The 16,061-nt window shown below is 41.3% G+C and overlaps 1 long non-coding RNA gene across 1 annotated transcript in view; it reads left to right on the plus strand.

Annotated features, from left to right (window-relative positions):
- Window positions 1-16,061, plus strand: part of LOC115488378 — a 39,367-nt gene continuing 23,306 nt past the window's right edge. The window contains exon 1 of the long non-coding RNA XR_003951236.1: window positions 1-444. This is a non-coding gene — a long non-coding RNA (uncharacterized LOC115488378). The remainder of the gene's footprint in view (window positions 445-16,061) is intronic.

Here is a 16,061-nt window from a genome sequence, read left to right on the forward strand (position 1 = left end):
GAGTGTATTGGGACCGAGAAGCTCTGCTCTGAGATAGCTGCCATAGAGAAGATCGGATGACCTGGTTCCTAGATAATTCCGGAAGTGACATCCTGAGCCACCTCTCCATACCATAGAGCTGAAAGGGGTTGCTGTCAGGGGTCCAGGAACTCCTCTGCCTAGAAGGAAAGCTAGCAGTGACCAACTGGGAGGGGGACAAGAGCATGTGGCTGGATTGGAAGTGGCCACGAAGGTCACATCTGGCCTGGTGTCCTCACCTCCTGACACAGGGGTCTGAGAATCTCCTGTGATCCCTGCCAGCATCCACGAGGCAGGCAAGAGAAAGAGTGCTTTGTGAAGGCACTGCAGCAGAAGACAGACACAGAAGTGGAACTTCACGAAGAAGCTTGATCCCAGGGCCCCTGGAGTTTGAGGACCAGTGGATGGAGTGCCACGATAATCCAGGTAAGTTGGCTTCTGTGGTTCCTCAAACAACACCAAAGCTTTCCCACCAGGCCAGGGAACCATCTTTTGTGACTCCTGGGTGCCTGGACTCCTGCCCTATGACCTCCAAGAGCCCTACACTCCCATCTTAGAAGGATAGGCTGTTGTTTTAGGTTCCTAAGTGTTCTTTCAATAGAAACATCGAGATCCTTGGAGCCCCATTGTGTCTCATTTCTTCAGCTAGCTGTTTTTGAGCACTCCTTTTGTTCCCCATATCATACTCATATTCCAAGGGTACCATGCCTGCTTTGGGGTTTTTTTCTCACATTGGTGGGCCTCCAAACCCAGGGTCTGGAAGTTGTAATGAATGAGGGAAGGACTGGGAAGGGGAATCTGAGGTCACATGGTCAGATTTGGAAAAGGTGGCTGGACTATCTATGTTTTCATTCACTTTTAAATGTTGGCAACTTGGTTTCTCTTGGTTAAGAAAGGCATTAATTGTTGAAACACTCCACTATGGAAAACATATAGCCCAGGTTTCTTGGGTAAGACCACCTCTGGTCTACCCCCTCCCTACTAACACTTTCTGAAGTTTCCATCATGATGAGATAAAACTCATGAGAAGGCACAGTGAGTCAAGTTGTGTGTCTGGCACCTGAAGCAGACAGCATTGTCTTCCTCCTTGTTAATGAATTGGCAGTTACAAAAACAAACAAATAAAAAAACCCAAAACACTAAAATGTTTGTATAAAATTATAGAAAATAACACCATGATCTTCCTAGCTATGAGCAATTGAATCTCCTAACAATTAATTGAGACCAAACCCTACAAAGATCTCTGCCTGGGAGGTGACAGTAGATTCACAGATGCTGGTCAGAAGGCTTAAACAAAACAGGAAGTCTCAGGTTCAGTGACAGACATGGTTTCCAGGGAATATGTTACAGAAAGGCTGAATAAAAAACAAACAAACAAAAAAAAGCTGTCCCAATAAACAAACAAACACACAAATAAATAAATAAAACAAAAAAATAAAACTGAACAAAACCTCACATAAATAACTGGACTTTCAACACACCCAACAATATACATATTGGTACACACATGCTTATGCCACACACAAACACATTCTCTCTCTCTCTCTCTCTCTCTCTCTATATATATATATATATATATATATATATACACCTGTCGCTCTCTCTGTCCAAAAATCATAAGTGAGTAGAAAAGTATGAGGAGATAACAATGGATGGTAGAAAAACAGTTGAATGGGGACTATGGAAGGCTTATGTTTAATGTGAAACACAGGACTCTGCTGTCCATCCCTTGGGCACTAACATTTCTCAGGGGGCACATTTCTTAGACTAGGTTGAGAGTGTTAGTGAAATTTCATTCTTGAAGCCTCACATCTCTCACACCAACACTCAGGCTGAGAGAAGCCTTTCTCACATCCCTGTTGATCAGTCAGCTCCAGAATATAATCTCTAGTAAAGAACTCTAGCAACACTGACAGAAAACAGGACTGACAAGTACCTGCTCACTGTCTTTCAGTGTGAGCCAAGATCTAGGCAGAGTGATGAGACCATCTTGCAATGCAGGGAAAGGGGAGAGAAAGCATACAAGCCCCCCACCCAAGGCAATGATTTCCACTCATATGGCAATTCCACTGGCATCTAATACATGCAAATTTTGTCCTGCCTGTGATCTCACATGAACCCTAAGAAGCAAATGACTTCATCAATCAACATTCTGTGCTACTACAATGAAGGCAAGCACATAGAACCCATTTACATACTGGCATGTACTTGTATACTATGTGTTCAACCTATCTATCATAAGGAAATGCAGCTTTTAGTTGAGCAGGATTGTTTACTTCCCAAATATGTAGTTTCTTGAAGGAGGATAACTGCACATAAAGTCTTGGAAATGATCACAGAAATGAACAACTGGATGAGACATAGGAGAGAACATGGATAAGGTACAGGATGGTTGCTTAGGCTTGACTGTGTTTAAGGTTAGACATGACTGCAACCTGCTCCTCATGATTTATGCATCCTACCTGCTGCTGCTTGGTACATAGGTCATTGGTTTTCAGGCTGCCTTCTTTACACAGCCTCTTTGATTCGTTGGAGCATTTTCTAGTGTAATCTGCTCCTCTAGCAACTGTCTGTTCTCCTTCCACAACATCCTGACTTTGTGCTGGAGATGGTTAGATTCACTCTGGAGGTGGCAGTGCCCGATGCCGAGTCACAAACAAACAAATGATTACACAAGTCAGCATCCATCTTCCTCCCTCTCCTCCAAGGACCATCCCTGCCACAATGTACCCTGGTGCCCAGGCAGCCCAGACAACTGTCCAGATTGGCCACGGATCATCATATTGAGAGAGGTCAAATCCAGAGGACAGCCATATTTCAGAAGCCGAGGTACATCTGTAAACTGTGATACTAACAGGGACTTAAGTATCTCTCAAGGGGACCTGGAACACATGTGTGCTTATATGTCCATGTTATTTAAAAATCACCTGTAGGTAGAAGGCAGACCTTCTCTAGGAGAAGAGAAGAGACCCAACCAACATACAGTCTTTCTAGGTGTCCCATGGAAACCTTATCTATGTATCTACATTCAAATATACTTTGTTGGAAAGGACAATGATTTGAGTTGCTCACAGACTCTTCACACTTGGCCAAAATGACTTTAAGTGGTAAAAATCCTAGAGCCTTGCTTTGAAGGAGCCAGGCTTCTGGTTTAGAGGCAAACAGTATATAAACTGAGCCCCTACTTTGGTTCAAAGACAAGGATGGGCAGACATATCCTGTGCCCTAGTGCTTGGATCACGACCCTGTTAGTCACTCACCAGTAGAATTGATTTTCTTTACTCAACTCCTTGTACTTGTACAAGGCCTCACTGATGTCCTGGGGAATTCTCTTCAGGTCAGTCATCACCTGGTCATCTTGCATCTTGAGCATGAATGTCCTAATTTTGATTCTGTGGGAGGGCATGGCCCAATGAACAAATAATCCCATGAACTAAGGATACAAGGATCATGTTAATTCAAGCTGAATCGTGGACTACCCCAACACATATATGCCACTACATTGCTCCATGTTACCAGTTCCACTTGGAGCTTATCAAACTTATTACTCTTTGCCTGGGGTCAGTAGAGGCAGGGAAGTAAAGGCAGGGATTTGACCTACTTTATCTCCCTGAAGGGGCAAGAAAAATAGACTAGCTCTCCAAGAACTTTCCAGGAACCTGTGCCATAGTCCTGGGTCCCCCTTAAACCTGTGATGACACATCTGTTTGTAGACAAGGAATTGTCAATCCTTGCTTCTGTTGCTACATAAACTCCCAAAGGACATAATCAGTATCTACAGGATAGTACATTTCCAGTGTGCACCTAAGGTGACCACAGAGCTCATATGCTGTGCTGCTCAAAGTGATGCTCCCTCGGTCTTCACTATTTTTGGCTGGAAACTGTGTCAAGCAAAATCTCATGCCCCAGAATACTATACAGACACTCTAGCTCTTAAGTGGAACACACACACACACACACACTGACCACCCCCCATAATCAAACACAATCAGAATGCCAAATGAACACATATTATCTGATAGTATAGTGAATAAAATTTGATAAAAGCAGTGATGAACTATGGCCAATCCAGTTATACTGAGAGACAGTATGTGGGACCAGGTCCCTCCAGCTGTTGACTGGACTAGTTGGACCCAAATTACCTCCATGTAAACTGCAATCATGATTGGCCATAAACAGAGAGGACCTTGAATCTCCCACAAACCAACACCTGCATAGGATTCTTACAATGCAGAATTAGGACTCACACAATACTACCCTTATCCCCAGACTAAGATTCATACCACAGGCTCTGATTTACTTTTGGAGGAGTCAAAAGTGCCTAAGACCCATATCATTCCTATCTGAACTTGAAGTTCTGTGTCGAAAATCCAATCAGCAAAATGAATTTGGATATGTGGACCGCCTGGTGGTGTAGCCTCCTGTGATATGAGGGAATCTGAGTTTAACAGAGAGGGCCCAAGACAGTCAGCAAAGAACTGGGCATAATGACTACCTGTTGTTCAAATCCTTGTTAGTGTAATTGGCTAGGATTCCCTGGAGTCCGTCTCTCTCATTTTTGATATTCTGGAGATCCCTTTTGAGCTTTTCCATCCTCTTCATTCTCTGCTCCTGCTTATTGGTGGTGGAGGCTTGGGGTGATGCCTTTCCAACAGACCATGTAGGTTGACAGACACTAGTAAACTCGTAGAGATAATAGGACAGGGAATGGAGACAACATGCTTTTCCCTTTCTTTGGGGTCTTGTGAGATTATTCATTTGTTGTGTTTTCTTGGGTATAATTACACACAATCTATTGGAATTTTGCTTCTAGTATCCTCTGTAGTGCTGAATTAGGGGAAAGGTATTGTTTGAATTTGTTTTTGTCGCAGAATATCTTAGTTTCTCCAACTATGGTCATAAAGAGTTTTCTGGGTATAGTAACCAAGGCTGGCTTTTGTGTTCTCTTAGAGTCTGAAAGACATTTGTCCAAGATCTTTTAGATATTACCATTTCTGGTAACATGTCAATGTAATTCTCATAGGTCTTTCTTTGTATGTTACTTGACTTTCTTTCCTTAGAGCTTGTAATATTTTCTTTCTTTATTCTGTACATTTATACTTTTGTTTAATATGTAATAGGATGATTTTCTGTATTGGTCCAAATGATTTGGTGTGTTGTAGGTTTCTTGTAAATTTAAGGCCATCTCTGTCTTTAGGTTAAGGACTTTTAAAAATCATATTGTTGAAGATGTTTTCTGGGTCTTTGAACTGTTATCCCTCACCCACTTCTTTTTCCATTATTCTTAGTTTTGTTCTTTTTATTGTGTCCTGCATTAGCTAGATGTTTTGAGTAAGGAATTTTTTACTCTGTATATTCTTTGAGTGACTTTTTAATATCATCTATGATTATCATCTATGGTATTTCCTTTGCCTGAGATTCTCTTTTCTATGTTCTGTTGGTGAGGCTTGCATCTGTAGACCCTGATGTTTTTTGTAAGTTGTCCTTCTCCAGGGTTGCCCCATTTGTGATTTTTATACCTTTATTTTTACTTTTTCTTTGTTGATTTTCTTATTTATTTCCATCCCAAATGTTATCCCCCTTCTCCGTTCCCCCTGCAAAAACCTCATCCCCTCTACTTCTAGCATTGCCTCTATGTATGAGGGTGCTCCTATACCCCCTCGTCCAAACACTTCTGCCTCAGTGCCCTAGCATTGCCCAACCCTGGATCATCATGCCTGTACAGGACCAAGGGCACTCCCTCCCATTGATGCCAGATAAGGCATTCCTCTACTACGTATCCAGCTGGAACTCTGGATATCCCCTCATGTACTATGTGCTTGGTGGTTTAGTGCATGTGAGTTTTGTGAGGCTCTGTTTGGTTGATTTTGTTGTTCTCCTTATGGGGTTGCAAGCCCCTTCTGTTCCTTCAGTCCTTGTCCTAACTTCAGAATCTAGGTCCACTTGCTCGTTCTCATGTTTGGCTGCATGCATAGCATTTCAAGAGACACCAATACCAAAAGTTACATTTATGAAGTAGCATTGCAATAATTACATGATATGGGGGCGGGAGTATCACCAAAACATGAAGAAGTACATAAAAGATTTGCTGCAGCAGTAGGAAGGTTGAGAACCATTGCTATATAGTGATATACTGAGTCATCTCCTGATTACCCAAAATCCTACATAATTCTAACTTGATACAAATGTTATCTATCATTTTTACACTGTGATTAGGGAAAAGGAACAAAAATGTTCTTCCACCTGAGGGGAAAAAAGGAGAGGGGGGAGGGAGGGAGTGAGTGAGGGGGAGAGAGAGAGAGAGACAGAGAGAGACAGAGAGACAGAGAGAGACAGAGGAAGGAAGGAAGGAAGGAAGGAAGGAAGAAAGAAAGAAAGAAAGAAAGAAAGAAAGAAAGAAAGAAAGAAAGAAAGAAAGAAAGAAAGAAAGAAAGAAAGAAAGAAAGAAAGAAACCAGGCTCCTGATAGCATCAGCAATAGTGACTGGGTTTGGTGACTCCAGATGGAATGGATCCCAAGTTGGGGCAGTCTCTGGATGGCCTTTCCTTCAAGCTCTGCTCCTCTCTTTATCCCTGCATTTCCTTTTGACAGAAGGAATTCTGGATTAATACTTTTGAGGTGGTTGGGTAGCCCCAACCTTAAAAGGTTGCCATGCTTATCCAATAAATATGGTCTGTATAGTTCCTTCTTCCCCTTTGTTTGGTATTTAGGCTAATGTCTTCCCTGTTGGGTTCTGGGAATCTCTTGGGTCCCTGGCATCTGAGACTTTATAGTGGCTACACACAGTTCCCCCTCTCCAATGGGTACAGACCTCCTTTCAAATGACTTTCCCTCTGTAGTTCTTCCCCATCTCCTCCCATATCTGAAACAGAACCCCCTTTACCTCCTACTCTTCTCTCCCTCCCAGATCCTTCTCTCCTCCTACTTCCAAACATTCTTTGCTTCCCCCTTCTGAGTAGAACTGTAGCATTCACACTTTGGTGTGATCTTCCTTCTTCTTCGGTTTCCCCTGGTCTGTTAGTTGTATTGTGGGCATTCCATGCATTTTTTTGACCAATTTCCACTTATCAATAACTACATACCATGTGTATCCTTTTGTGACTAGGATACCACACTCAGGATGATATTTCAACTTCCAAACATTGGCCTTTGAATTTCATGAAGTAATGTTTTTAAAAGCTGAGTAGTACTTCTGTACACTGAACAATATTTTCTGTATCCATTCTTCTGTTGAGGGACATCTGGGTTGTTTTCAGAGTCTGGTCATTATATATAAGGCTGCTATGAACATAGTAGTGCATGTGTCCTTTTAATATATTGGAGAATCTTGTGGGTTTATGTACCATGGTGGTATACCTGTATTTGAGGTAGAACCATTTCCAACTTTCTCAGGAATTGCCAGATTGATCTCCAAAGTGGTTTTTCCAACTTGCAGTCCCAGCAGGAATGGAGGAATGTTCTACTTTCTTCGCATTCTTGCCAGAATCACCTGTCAGCTGAGTTTTGTTCTTGGCCCATCTGAGTGCTGTGAAGTGGAAACTTAGGGTCATTTTGATTTGCATTTCCCTGATGACTAAAGATGTTGAACATTTCTTAAGTACATCTCAGCCATTCAAGATTCCTCAGTTGAGAATTTTCTGTTTAGCTCTGTACCCCATTCTTTAATAGGGTTATTAGGATCTCTGGAGTGTAAATTCTTGAGTTCTTTTTATATTTTGGATATTAGCCCTCTATCAGATGTAGAGTTGGTACAGAAGTTTTCCCTATATGTGTGTGCAATTTTGTCCTTTTGACAGCATCCTTTGACTTACAAAGCTTTTCAATTTTATGGGGTCCCATTTGACACTGTTTTTGGTCCTACAGCATGAGCCATTGGTGTCCTGTACAGGAACATTTCCCCTGTGACAATGTGTTTGAGGTTCTTTACTGCTCTCTCTTGTATTAGATTCAATGTATCTTGTTTTCCGTGGAGGTCCTTGAGTGATTTGGACTAGAGCTTTGTACAAGGAGATAAGAATACATCAATTTGCATTCTTCTATATGCAGACTGCCAGTTGAACAAGCACCAATTGTTGAAAATGCTGTCTTTTATCCACTGGATGGTTTTGGCTCCTTTGACAAAGATCAAGTGACCATATGAATGTAGGTTCATTTCTAGGTCTTCAATTCTATTCTGTTGGTCTACTTGTCTCTCTATACCAGAAACATGACATTTTTATCACTTGCCCTGTGGTATATTTTGAGATCAGGGATGGTGATTTCCTGAGCCATTCTTTTATTGTTAGGAATAGTTTTTGCTATACTGGGTTTATGTTATTTCAGATAAATTTGAGAATTGCTTTTTCTATCTCTGTGAAGGAATGAGTTGGAATTGTGATGGGGATTGCATTGAATCCGTAGATTGCTTCTGGCAAGATGGACCTTTTTTACTATATTAATCCTGCTCATCAATGACCATGGGAGATCTTTCCATCTTCTAAGGTCTTCTTTGTTTTCTTTGTTCAGAGACTTAATGTTCTTTTCATTCATTATTATCTTTCCCTTGCTTTGTTCGAGTCACACCAAGATATTGTTTGTGACTATTGTGAAGTATGTAGTTTTAAAAAAATCTCTTCCTCAGTATAATTATCCTTTGAGTAGAGGAAAGTTCCTGGATTGTTCGAGTTAATTTTGTATCCATTGACTTTGCTGAAGTGGTTTATCTGCTGTAGGAGTTCTCTCCTGGATTTTTTTGAGCTTACTTATGTGTAATATTCCATACTCCTCAAATTGTAGTGTCTTGAATTCCTCCCTTCCAATTTGTATCACTTTGATCGGCATTTTTCCCTGATTGCTCTGGCTAAAATGTCAAAGACTATGTTCAATACGTAGGGGAAGAGGGCAAAGTCTTTCCTTGTCTCTGATTTTAATGGGATGGCTTCAAATTTTTCTCCATATATTTTGATGTTGGCAACTGGGTTGCTCTATTTTGCTCATTTCTTTCTGAAACGTGACTTTCTGATTCCTCCAATGCATTTATCTTGAAGTTATATTGTATTTTGTCAAACACTTTTTCAGCATCTGATGAGATTATCCAATATATTTTAAGTTATTTTATATAGTGGATTACATTGATGGATGTCCATATATTGAATCATTCCTGCATCCCTGGGATGATAGAGTATCTAATGAGATGATCAAATAATAATTTCTTAAATTTATTACATAGTATATTACTTTGATGAATTCCAAAACATTGAATCATTCTTACATCCTATACATGATGCATATTGGGTCATGGTGAGTGATCATTTGCATGTGTTATTAGAAACCGTTTCCAAGACGTTATTGAGTATTTTTTGCATCAATATTTGTTATGGTTTTTATATGCTCAACCCACTGAGTGGCAACATAAGAAGGAGTGGCCAAGTTTGAGTATATGGGGCACTGTGTGTGTGGTCAAAACCCTCACCCTAGCTGCCTGGACATTAATGTTCTATTAGCAGCCTTCACATGAACATGTAGGACTCTCAGCTTCTCCTTACCATGCCTTTCTGGATGCGTCCATGTGGCCACCTTGTTGGTACTTGACTGATCCTCTTAACCTGTAAGGCGTCCACATTGAATTCTAGGAGAAGCTGCAGTGCAGCCAGATTTGGAGGAGTCCCAAAACCCTCCTGAGACAACTAGTCATGGAGTTTGTTCAGCAGCCATCCATCTGCAGCACTTAGGGTGTTCTTCAGAGTCACATCTCTTCTCTAAAGCTTTGAAGAACCACCTGTCTGAGGGCCAGAAGCTCTTGTGGGTATCTGCTGATGCAGAGTTAGAAACAGCTCTACTAAGTACTCAGCCTGATGCATGGAGTCCTAAGGGGAGACACAGCAAATACAGAGGTCTGAAGGAAAGGACAAAGTACCCAAAATCTGAGTATCCAAGGCTGTATCCTCAGATTAGAAAGAGAACAGAAAAAATGGAGAGAGAACCCAGTAAGTGACAATGGGGAGAAGGGAGGCCAGGTGTTCCTGGTGGTCATGAACTCTGCACAGAGTTCACAGTAAATTTCAATGTGGATTATGAAAGTAGAAAATGTTCACTTTCGTTTACTACATTCACCTTGTTTGGGCAGATAATCCATGCAGGAAGGCTGAGAAAGGGTTAAGAAAGAAAGTTGATCTCAGAGAAACAGGAGGACTGGGGGTTCTCTAGTATAGTATACTGTAGTGTGGTGTGGTGCAGTGTGTTGTGGTGAAGTACAGTGTATTCTCCTGTAGTGTTTGCTGCTTGGTATACATGAGGCCCTGGGCTCCCTCTTCAGTTTAGCCCACTTAGAGAAGCTGAAATTAGAATAACAGTTGCCAGATCTTAAGACAGATGTTGGGAGGGTGATGGGGGACAGGGAGTTGCAATCTTAGCTACCAAGGGATTACCACGTCTATAGAAATTTGGTGGGTTGTAATGGGCCAAATATCTCCAAGTAACTGCAAAAGAGTGATAAATATGTTCTCAACACACAGAAAATAATGAGATAGATGCCTGAATTGATGCCTGTGCCAGATACCATCTTCTTCAGCAATGTGTTTTTACCATTATCTTCCAGAAAAGAAGGAAGGAAATGGCAGTAGTCTTTAATGATTGGGGACAGTGTTTGAGACTCAATGATGAGCAACCCAAAACAAGATAATCCAATCTTGGCCCTGGGCTTTTCATTGGGTAGTATATTGTTCTGAATTCCACGGGCCTATGTTTAGGAGTCTGGGGACAGGGACCCACAAAATCCTGGACATCCAGACAGTGCTGGGTTGCAGAGAGTTCACAGCAGGTTTGACCCTGCTGGCCTGCAAGGATAACTGGGCAAGGGGTTCTCAGAATCTTGGACATGCAGGCACTGCTAGAAGTCTCAGAGGAGCTGAGCATGGAGGAGGCCAGCAGGCTAAGAACTAGCCCTGAAATCAGGGAATGGGGAATTCTGGATTAGCTCAGAGGTGACTAGCCCAGGAGTATTGAGGGGCCTTCTGATGGAGACTTAGATGGCAAGACTCTGTAGGCAAAGGCTTTTTCTCCATGTAACCCACAGTTGGTTTGATGAGAGAGACAGTCCTTGGTTGTAAACTGTTTATTGATTGTTTTTCATGGAAATGAAAGCATAACATGTCTTAAGGTTAGACTAGAAGTTAAGTAACTTCTGAGGAAGGAATGTCCAGGAAGGGAAGCTTATTGACTGAACCCTACCATCTTCTATTACCTCATTAGCAGGGAGAACCCTATTCTCTTCTAAATAACCACAGGCCATGTTCCTATATACAGATTTTGGTCCCATGAAAGAGGCCTGGTAGGAAGCAGGTAACACTTTTGCCATTTCTGTGGGTCTGGGACATCTAACCCACTCAACTTTACCAAATTCTGGACATGGTAGTCTACTGTCCCAGGTGTTAGTTTGAGATTTATTGATGTGAGGAGACACCAGGTCATATGTTTAGTATGCGGGTCTCAATGCCTACCCTCCACACTGACACACTGTTTCTAACAAGGCCACAACTCCTAAACGTACCACTCACATATTCAAGCCACCACACTCCTCTGCAATCTCCCAAGACATTTACCTCACTCTGTCCTACTGTTTTCCTTTTTCTCCTTCACAATTTATGTGTTCTATTATTTTCTTGAAATATCCTCCTATAACCCAACACTAGTGCATTACCTTCTATGGATACTGCAGTTTAAATGCACATCTCTAGACATTCAATGTTACCATCCACATAAGACACATGATGTGGTATTTGTCTTTTTGGGTCTGGGTTATATCACTCAAAAATATTATTCATGTGTCCATCCATTAACCTGTAAATTTCATTTATATTGTCATAGTTCTTTACCATTGTGTATATGAACCATGTACTCATTATCCTTTCATCAGTTATATTTATGTCTGGGTTGTTTTGATGTCCTGACTATTGTGAATAACGCAGGAGGGAACATGAGCACACCCAGGTCTCTGTCTTAGGATAATGCCTTTGGCTATATGCCCTGGAATAGTGTCTGAGTCTGTGTTGTCTTGCTAGAAAGAGACTTCAGGACCATGATGGACCTTTTAATGAGAGCATTTAAATGGGGGGCCTGCTTCCCATTTCAGAACTTTAGTACATTTTTGTCTTGACAGAATCATGCAGAGGCAGACATGGAATTGGAGAAGTAGCTGAGAGTTCTGGATCTGGATCTGCAGGAAGCAGGGATGCTGGCCCTGAGCTGGGCTTTTGAAACTTTAAAGCCCACCCCCACAACAAGGCCACAGCTCTGAATACCATCAAAGAGTGCTATACCCTGTTGACCAAGTATTCAAATCTATGAGCCTATAAGGGTTCTTCTCATTCAAACACCACAAACAGTACAGCTGGTTCTTATGGAAGATCTATCTCTAGCAATGTTTTCCAGAACATTTCTCCTGTTTTTCATAATGACTGTACATGTGAATATATACTCTCTTATCCCACACTCATGTCAAGAGTTGTGGTCATTTAGTCTACTTGTAATAGCCATTCTGGCTGCAGTAAGATACAAGGTTAAAACTATTTTAATTTGCATTTTTCTGATGAAGAAGGATATTAAACATTTAAATACATATCTATGATCCATTTCTTTCTCTTCTTTTGAAGATTCTGTTCAGTTTGACAGAACATAAGAAGGGAGTGTGTTTGAGACTGGGACTCTCTACTTATCCCTGGTATACCAGAATCTAGTACATAGACCATGCTGTCCGGAGGCTCATGCAGTTCTTCTTGCCTCTGCCATCTGACTGCTGGGATTACAGGTGTGCTCTACCATGGACAGCCATAGAACATTTTGAAATGTTTAAATTTAAAATGTTTTAATGTTTAACAGGCAGGTTTCCTGATGTTTAGTTTTTAACACCATCCGATTGTGTAGAAATGAACTCTCTGTCATATGTACACTTAGTGAAGTTCCTCTCCCATCTCGTAGCTGATCTTTCCAATGATTAAGAGTTTGTTTTGCTTTCTTATTCACTGTTTTATTGCTAGGACACACCTTGACCAGGATAACGTATAAAGAAAATATTCAATTGGGTTTGGCCAACAATATAAAAGGGTGATCCAGGATTGTCAAGGTGGGGAACATGGCAGGAGGCAGGCATGCATACAGGCATCATGGCACTAGAGGAGTAGATGAACTTACATCTGATACATATAGAGGCGGCAGAGGGAAGAAATAGATACAGACAAACAGACAGACAAAAAGACAGAAGCAGAGACAGAGAGAGTGTAGACTGAGATATAGAGAAAAAGAGAGAAACATTGTGAGATCAACAGAGACAAAGAGATAGTGACAAAGACAGGGACAAAGACAGAGGCAGGGACTGGCATGAGTTTTTGAAACCTCAATGCCAACCTCCAGTGCCAAAATTCCTCCAGCAAGGCCATATCTACTAATCCTTCCTAAAACATTTTTATGAGGTAGGTATCAAACATTCAATTATGAAATGACTTTTTTTTTTAATTAGGTATTTAGCTCATTTACATTTCCAATGCTATACCAAAAGTCCCCCTTACCCACCCACCCCCACTCCCCTACCCACCCACTCCCCCCCTTTGGCCCTGGCGTTCCCCTGTACCGGGGCACACAAAGTCTGCGTGTCCAATGGGCCTCTCTTTCCAGTGATGGCCGACTAGGCCATCTTTTGATACATATGCAGCTAGAGTCAAGAGCTCAGGGGTACTGGTTAGTTCATAATGTTGTTCCACCTATAGGGTTGAAGATCCCTTTAGCTCCTTGGGTACTTTCTCTAGCTCCTCCATTGGGAGCCCTGTGATCCATCCATTAGCTGACTGTGAGCATCCACTTCTGTGTTTGCTAGGCCCCGGCATAGTCTCACAAGAGACAGCTACATCTGGGTCCTTTCAGTAAAATCTTGCTAGTGTATGCAATGGTGTCAGCATTTGGAAGCTGATTATGGGGTGGATCCCTGGATATGGCAGTCTCTACATGGTCCATCCTTTCATCTCAGCTCCATACTTTGTTTCTGTAACTCCTTCCATGGGTGTTTTGTTCCCACTTCTAAGGAGGGGCATAGTGTCCACACTTCAGTCTTCATTTTTCTTGAGTTTCATGTGTTTAGGAAATTGTATCTTATATCGTGGGTATCCTAGGTTTTGGGCTAGTATCCACTTTTGAAGGTCATTTTTATCCAAATTACTTTATAATTCAGAATATTTTAATTACTCAATGTGAATATTTTTATTTCCTGGGATGTATTAGTGAAATACTGTTGTGTATCTTATTTGTTTGTCCGATGTGGTCATGCACAGGAGAGTACATCATAACTGTAGCTAAATTTATGACTATAGAGATAGAGCATGGATACTTTTTTCATCCTGACTTTGGGATCCACATAGTTTGACACATTATCTCAATTTTCTGTGGAGCTCTGGCTGGCTGGGTACTACTTATGAAGCCTAAACAACATGATACTTGAAGAGTCCCATTCTTGCCTGAAACTTCTAGTGTTACAGGACTATGTATGAACCACACATAAATGCAGATTGTCCTTATGATAGAAATAATTAGAGATGATGTTTTATCCATAACAATACACTAATTTTATTCAATAACAACTTAAAGTGGGGAGTTAGTTTATACAGTATATAGACTTAGCAAAAAAAAAAAGCAAATTAATTACAGTAACAAAAAGAGAGTGAATATATAATGAAACTTCAAATGAAAACACAGGAAAACCAAAGACACAAAGAAATCAAAACTCTAACCAAAACCAAACAAAATAATTAAGCTAAGCATCATTCTCTTGCTGCAGATGTTCAGCAAAGACCTACAGCCTGTTGCTGGCCTTGGTGAAATAGTGCAAAGGCAGTCACTGATGTTAATAATCTGTTCAGGAAGAATATAGGCATGCCTCATTGGGGTAGGTGTTCTGCTGATGGACTAGTCCTTCCAAGGCTAACATGAGAGATGTTACAGATGATACCTCAAAGTTTTTCAAATTCACTTGACTGATCACCATGATATAATTCTAGATGACCCAACAGGACCAGCCAAAATTGGCATTCTCAGAGCCCTCCTGGATGCCGAGCAGATCTTGATGTATCTCAGCACTTCTCTGAAGCCTTCCAAACAGGCAGTCTTGCTGGACCAGAGGCTAGACAAAATAAAGGCCTCATTACTCATAGCAAACCAAAAAAAGAAGAAAATGCAGCCCAAGAATGCCATGGTTACAAGGATTAGATGCAATGGTGGTTAATTTGCTTTGCACACCCAGTGCTCATGGTGAACAGTTGTGTCTGAGCAAGATCTTGACCTGGTCTCTGATCTGTTTGAGCTTCTGCAGAATATTTCAGACCTACGGGAGGAAGAGAAAAAAAGCCTGGTGAGATCTTTCCATGTCCGCGATCCATCAAATACCAGCTTTATTCAGCAGGACAATCCAGTATCACTTTTCATCTGAGATCTTTCCTGTATCCCCATAGGAGAAGGGGAAGAGAGCACCTGGGCCTGGATGTTATTCTCAACTGTCAAAAATTGCTTGACAATGGATTGTGAACTACACACTGTGCTGGAGTTAAAGTAAAACACCAAATTTCTCCAATAGTCTAAATACTTGATATTGAAAAATAAGTGTGTATCAGTGTCTGAATCTAACATTAAACAGAGGCCTTCTAGGGAGCATAGCAAACTTTGAAGTGAAGGCTCTTATTATTTCTGGAGTGCTGAATCCTTCCTTGGCTCTCCTTGGGTACCCCTCTATCTGGGAATCACAGGAAATTCATGCACACTGAAAGTATACTGTAATCAGCAAGAGTGTGCTTCATGCAAATCTTCCCAAGGGTAAGCATTGAACTCTAAAGGGGATACTCATGAAGGAAACAAAAACAAAAACAAAAACAAAATCCAATAGCCCTGCTATGCTTATGGCTCCTTAGGTACTTCCATCCTGTGCTAGTACCTCATCTTGGAGACAGTGAAAGGACGCTGCATCTTTTCAGCCAAGCCATGACACACATACACACACACACACACACACACACACACACACACACACA

Source organism: Mus musculus, chromosome 14 (assembly GCF_000001635.26).
Source record: "Mus musculus strain C57BL/6J chromosome 14, GRCm38.p6 C57BL/6J".
Classification (NCBI taxonomy): domain Eukaryota; kingdom Metazoa; phylum Chordata; class Mammalia; order Rodentia; family Muridae; genus Mus; species Mus musculus.